This window comes from Engystomops pustulosus, chromosome 7, assembly GCF_040894005.1.
Source record: "Engystomops pustulosus chromosome 7, aEngPut4.maternal, whole genome shotgun sequence".
NCBI lineage: Eukaryota > Metazoa > Chordata > Amphibia > Anura > Leptodactylidae > Engystomops > Engystomops pustulosus.
Window position 1 is genome coordinate 101,366,188 of NC_092417.1, and position 6,127 is coordinate 101,372,314.

A 6,127-nucleotide genomic window follows, 5' to 3' on the forward strand; every position below is an offset into this window, starting at 1 on the left:
GTGAGGGTACGACCCTTGGGCCCCTTCTGAGTGAGGACGGCCCCAGCACCCACGGATGAGGCGTCAACCTCTAATTGGAAAGACCTCTCCGTGTCAGGCCTTGTGAGTACTGGCGCAGTAGCAAAGGCAGAGTTCAACCCAGTGAAGGCTTCTTCAGCAGCCGGAGGCCATAGTCTCGGGTTGGCATCCTTCTTAGTCAATGCCACGATGGGAGCCACAAGGGAGGAGAAGTGAGGAATAAATTGTCGATAATAATTGGCGAAGCCCAGAAATCTTTGTATGGCACGTAACCCGACTGGACGAGGCCACTGAAGTACGGCTGCCAACTTGGAAGGGTCCATCTGAAGTCCTTTATCAGAAATGACGTACCCCAGAAACGGAAGCCTACTCTGGTGAAATAGGCATTTCTCGAGTTTGGCATATAAACGGTTGGTCCTTAAGCGCCTAAGAACCTGTCGGACGTGGGTCTGGTGAGACTGTAGATCTGGGGAAAACACCAAAATGTCGTCCAAGTAGACTATGACACAAGAGTAGAGCAAGTCTCTGAAAATATCGTTAACAAATTCTTGAAAAACCGCTGGAGCATTGCAAAGTCCAAAGGGCATCACCAAATACTCAAAATGGCCGTCACGGGTATTGAAAGCTGTCTTCCACTCGTCGCCTTCCCGAATACGAATGAGGTTGTATGCCCCACGCAGATCCAGCTTGGTGAAAACCTTGGCACCCCGTAGACGGTCAAAGAGTTCGGTGATGAGAGGCAAGGGATAGCGGTTCTTTATCGTGACTTTATTGAGGCCACGGTAATCTATGCACGGACGGAGTGAAACATCCTTCTTGGATACAAAGAAGAAGCCAGCTCCAGCGGGGGAAGAAGACTTCCGGATGAATCCTTTCTCCAAATTTTCCTTTATATAGGCAGACATGGCTTCGGTCTCAGGCACTGATAACGGGTATACTCGTCCTCGAGGAGGAGATGTACCCGATAGCAAGTCGATGGAACAGTCATAGGAACGGTGTGGAGGCAGGACCTCCGCTTGTTTCTCAGAAAAAACGTCGGCATAGTCTCGGTAGCACGCTGGAAGGTTTTTCAGAGGCTTGTCGCCCATGGTAGTTGGCAAGACAGGTACAGGGTGAGGGACGTCTAAGCAACGAGACCGACAATCCGGACCCCAACGAAGAACTTCTCCCGTCCTCCAATCAAGGACTGGTGCGTGGCTCTGCAACCATGGAAGGCCTAGCAGAAGAGACGAAGTAGAGCGAGGTAGCACCAGGAAGGACAACTTCTCCTTGTGTAGAGCACCGACTTGCATAGTTAGAGGCTTAGTGCGATATCGCACCGGATCAGAGAGGACTTGTCCGCTAACTGAGGAAATAACCAGTGGCTTGTCAAGTAGGACCACTGGAAAGTGATACCGGGAAACCAGTGCGGCATCCATGAAGTTCCCCGCGGAGCCGGAGTCCAGGAAGGCAGAAACTTGGGTCTGATTGCCGGCACCAACGCTGAGAAGCACCGGAATCAACAAGCGTGGAGAAGCACTGCTCACACCTAGGGACGCTTCTCCCAAGAACCCTAGGTGCTGGCATTTCCCGGACGTTGGGGTCGGACAGGACAAGACCCAAGGAAATGCTCAGGACTAGCGCAGTAGAGGCAGAGGTTTCCTTGGCGTCTTCTGGTACGCTCCTGCGGTGTCAATTTGGCTCTGTCCACTTCCATAGACTCCTCTGCAGGTGGTGCGACCGGAGGCTGGAATGGTCTTTGGAAGGTAGGAGCTAGGCGAGGGAGGCGTCGTGGACGGAGTGGAAGTTGCTCAAAACGTGACTCTTCAGCACGTTCTCTGAACCGCACATCAATTCGAGTGGCCAGAGAGATGAGGTCACTCAAAGAGGATGGCAGATCACGAGCGGCCAGTGCGTCCTTAACCTGCGAAGATAGACCCTTCTTAAAAGCTGCCGACAAAGCCGCGTCGTTCCAGGAGAGTTCTGACGCCAAGGTGCGGAACTGGACGGCATACTCTCCGACGGAGGAATTCCCCTGACGTAAATTCAGCAAGGCAGACTCAGCGGAGGAGGCCCGAGCCGGTTCCTCGAATACAGACCGGAATTCAAACAGAAAGGCCGCAAGGGAAGTCGTGACTGGGTCGTTCCGGTCCCAAAGGGGGGTAGCCCAGGCCAGGGCTTTCCCAGAAAGAAGGCTGATTATAAATGCCACCTTGGCACGTTCCGTGATAAATTGGCTCGGCATAAATTCTATGTGCAGAGAGCACTGAGTTATAAAGCTCCTGCACATCTTGGAATCGCCATCATACTTGGTGGGCATGGACAGCCGCATTCTGGGTTCAACAGCAGGTAGACCAGACGGAGCAGAAGGAGTCGCAATAGCAGCCTCAGGATCCTGTTGCTGGTTAGCTAGCAGTTGTTGCAGCATGGCGGTGACTTGCTCCAGTTGATCACGCTGTGCAGCAATCTGCCGGGATTGGTGGATCACAATTGTGGCAAGATCAGGCTTGCTGTGAGGCGGGACCTCGGCGGGATCCATGGCCGGATCTTACTGTCAGGCTGGACTGTCAGGCTGGAGGAAAGTGGATCCTCTGGACCACTGCAGACGATGACACAAGCCACTTCCTGGGACCGGAGTCTAAGTGGTACCCGGTTTTCACCAGAGCCCGCCGCAAAGCGGGTTAGACAAGCTGCGGCGTGGTACCACCAGGTCGTTCCACAGGAGTGACTTGTCTGCAGTGGCGGCCAAGGTCGAGGTACAGAAACGGCAAACAGTCTCTAGGTCGGGTCCAGGCAAAAGGTCAGGGCAGGCAGCAGAGGTGCAACGTCAGGGTCAAATCCGGGGTCAGCAACAGGAGGTCCAAGCAGAAGGGTACGGGAATACGGCACACGAACAACAGCACGGAGGAACACTGGTACACAGGACAGCAGCACGGAGGGATTCGGGTAGACACTGGAACACGGAAGGACTCAGGAACGCAGGAGACACAGGAGACACTAGAATGCAGGGAACACAGGAACGCAGGCAAATCGCAACAGAGCTTTCTCTTAGGCTGTAAGGCACAAAGATCCGGCAAGGTAGTAAGGGAGGTACTTGCCTTTTAAAGGTGAAGTGTTCAGCCAGTGCACCAATCAGCGGTGCGCTGGCCCTTTAAATCTTCTGAAGGTGCCGCGCGCGCGCCCTAGGAGACGGGGACGCGCGCGCACGGAGCCAGACGGAGACACAGGACCGGGGAGAGGTGAGCTGCGCCGGCGCTGCGCCTGCGAGCCCCGGGGAGCACGGGTGAGCCCGCGACCCGCGATATGAGTCGCGGGACCACCCGTGACACATTGCTTACTTCCTGTGCTAAGCTCCTGTACAGATCCTCCCTCCTGCTCCTTCACAGAAGTCACAGTCTGGTGAGCTGACATCAGTGGGAGAGGGAGGAGCTGTACAGGAGCACAAAGGTGGGAGCTGACTTGGTGTTTTTTGAAATGCATCCAAACCAATGCCCAACCCCTGGGACTACACAGAGGATTTTGTCAGGGTGCAAGGTAACACACAATTATATTGTATTACAAATGCTTAGAGACAGCAGGAAGGCATATTTGCAATGCAGATGTGAAGGGCTTCTGCAACAAGTTTATAGTGAAAATGAGGTTCCTGGTGACAAGTTCATGATTATGTGATGTCACATAGGTGCATGTCTCTTTATAGCTCTGATTACTTTCTGTGATACTAATGAGAAAGTATGCTCCTGTGTGACATCACATGACCAGGGACTGGTGTTTATCTACTGGAAGTAAACAACAATAGCAGGGACAACAAATCTTCCTATAGCAGGGAAAGATCTAGTAAACTGTGATAGACTGATACACAAAGTATATTAGAAAATTGTATAACTTTTCCATATACAAACAATATTAAATTATTTGCTGATAGTGGACAACCCCTTTATTATCTGACTATTCTGGTGCAGAAGGTTGATGAAGGTTTAAAGGAAACCTACCACTTGAAGTGGCAGGTTTCAGATGGAAATACCGAGCACCAGCTCAGGGTGAGCTGGTGCCGGAGCTTATTTTTGTTAGTGTTTTAAACCGCTGTATTGCAGTTTAAAAAACTTTTTAAACTTTATAGCCGGCGCAGGGAGGTACGCGCCCGGCACTTACCATGCGCGCGGCTCTCCTTCACTTCCTATGTAGCCGCGCGCATGGTAAGCGCCAAGCGCGTACCTCCCTGCGCCAGCTATAAAGTTTAAAAAGTGTTTTAAACCGCAATACAGCACTACAAAACACTAACAAAAATAAGCTCCGGCACCAGCTCACCCTGAGCTGGTGCTCGGTATTTCCATCTGAAACCTGCCACTTCAAGTGGTAGGTTTCCTTTAAGTATTTTTTTGCTTTGTAGTGTTCCAGCTGATCATAGGGAGCTGGGAGATAACATTTTTATTTGACTTGAGAAGAAGCTAAAAATATAAAACAAGTTCAGTCAAAATTATATAAAGCATGTTATATCCAAAAATATTCTTGTTTTGGTTGTTGAAAGATGAGAAATTACTATAATATGTTTACAGCTCCTATTATATTTGACAATAAGGAATGACAGAATTGATAAAGCAGGAAGAAAATATCAATGTGTCCAGAGATACAGCCATCTGATCAAGGCTATTTAGTAAATGGTAAAATGCCGAAGGGGAAAAGCTACAATCATCAAAGATAAATCTCTGCATGACAAAGAATCAATGAAGCGATTTATTTCCATGGGTCATTTTTAGCGCCTCATTGAGATCTCCTCTCTGAAACTCAAGATATTTAATGTGCCATGACATTGGGGGTCATTTATTAAAGGCCCGATTCACGTTTTTACGGCGGGTTACCCAAATTTTTCCGTTTTGAGCCGATTTTCCCTGTATTGCCCTGGGATTTTGGCGCACGCGATCAGATTGTGTTGCATCGGCGCCAGCATGCACGCGACGGAAATTGGGGGCGTGGCCGTACGAAAACCCGACGGATACGGAAAAACCGCCGCATTTTTTAAAAAAAGTGTCGCTGGACACGCGCTTACCTCCACTCGGCCTGGCTTGGTGTACTTCAGTGCATTCAGCGCAGCGACACCTGGTGAACGTCGGAGGAACTGCCTTAGTGAATTGACGGAAGACCCGAATCCACCGCAGAGAACGCGCCGCTGGATCACAAATGGACCGGGTAAGTAAATCGCCCCATTATGTTTTCTGGATACAGGCAGTCCCCTACTTAAGAACACTCGACAACCCCAAGTTACAAACGGACCACTGGATATTGGTAATTTATTGTACTTTAGCCCTAGGCTACAATGATCAGCTGTAACAGTTATCAAAGATGTCTGTAATGAAGCTTTAGTGTTAGTCCTGGTTCTTATGACAACCCAACATTTTTAAAATCCAATTGTCACAGAGACCAAAAAGTTCTGGCTGGGATTACAAAAGTTCTGGCTGGGATTACAGTTCCGACTTACATACAAATTCAACTTAAGAACAAACCTACAGACCCTATCTTGTATGTAACCCGAGGACTGCCTGTACTTGAAAGTTGAATTCCTTTATGAAGTTTAGTGTAACGGAAACATGTGTTGGGTGGATACTAGGCAATAGTTTTCTTATGTTGTTATGTAATATCTATTGAGCATTTTACAGATTAGTCATATTTTTCTATCTACCAAATACCCAGATTATGGAAAAATACTCAGCCAGCCTATCTTTTCCTGCAGTACCATACTGCATATTGTATACGTATGTACTATGTCGCATCTACATACATTTATAGCTGCCTTTTGTGTCCGTTTTTAAACTTTGTGGATGAATATTGACTAATTCTGGATGTTTTCAATAAAGTAGATTAATATTTTCATTTGGTTTCTGGGGTTTTCATCTTGTGGCATTTTTATAGGAGTAGTATTTTGTCTGGCGTCTGTCTATCACAATGATTTCCCGCTAAATCAGTAATCTCACTTATGGTCTAACATCTTTAAACCCATGATGAATGATATCAATGGATCTTGACAGATCATCGTTTTAAGTTATATTGAGGTCCATCAGGTATCGCCATGTGTTCTGTTATTTTTACATCAAGTATAGTAGTCTGAACACCTGGAGGAAAACCCATAAAGAAAATG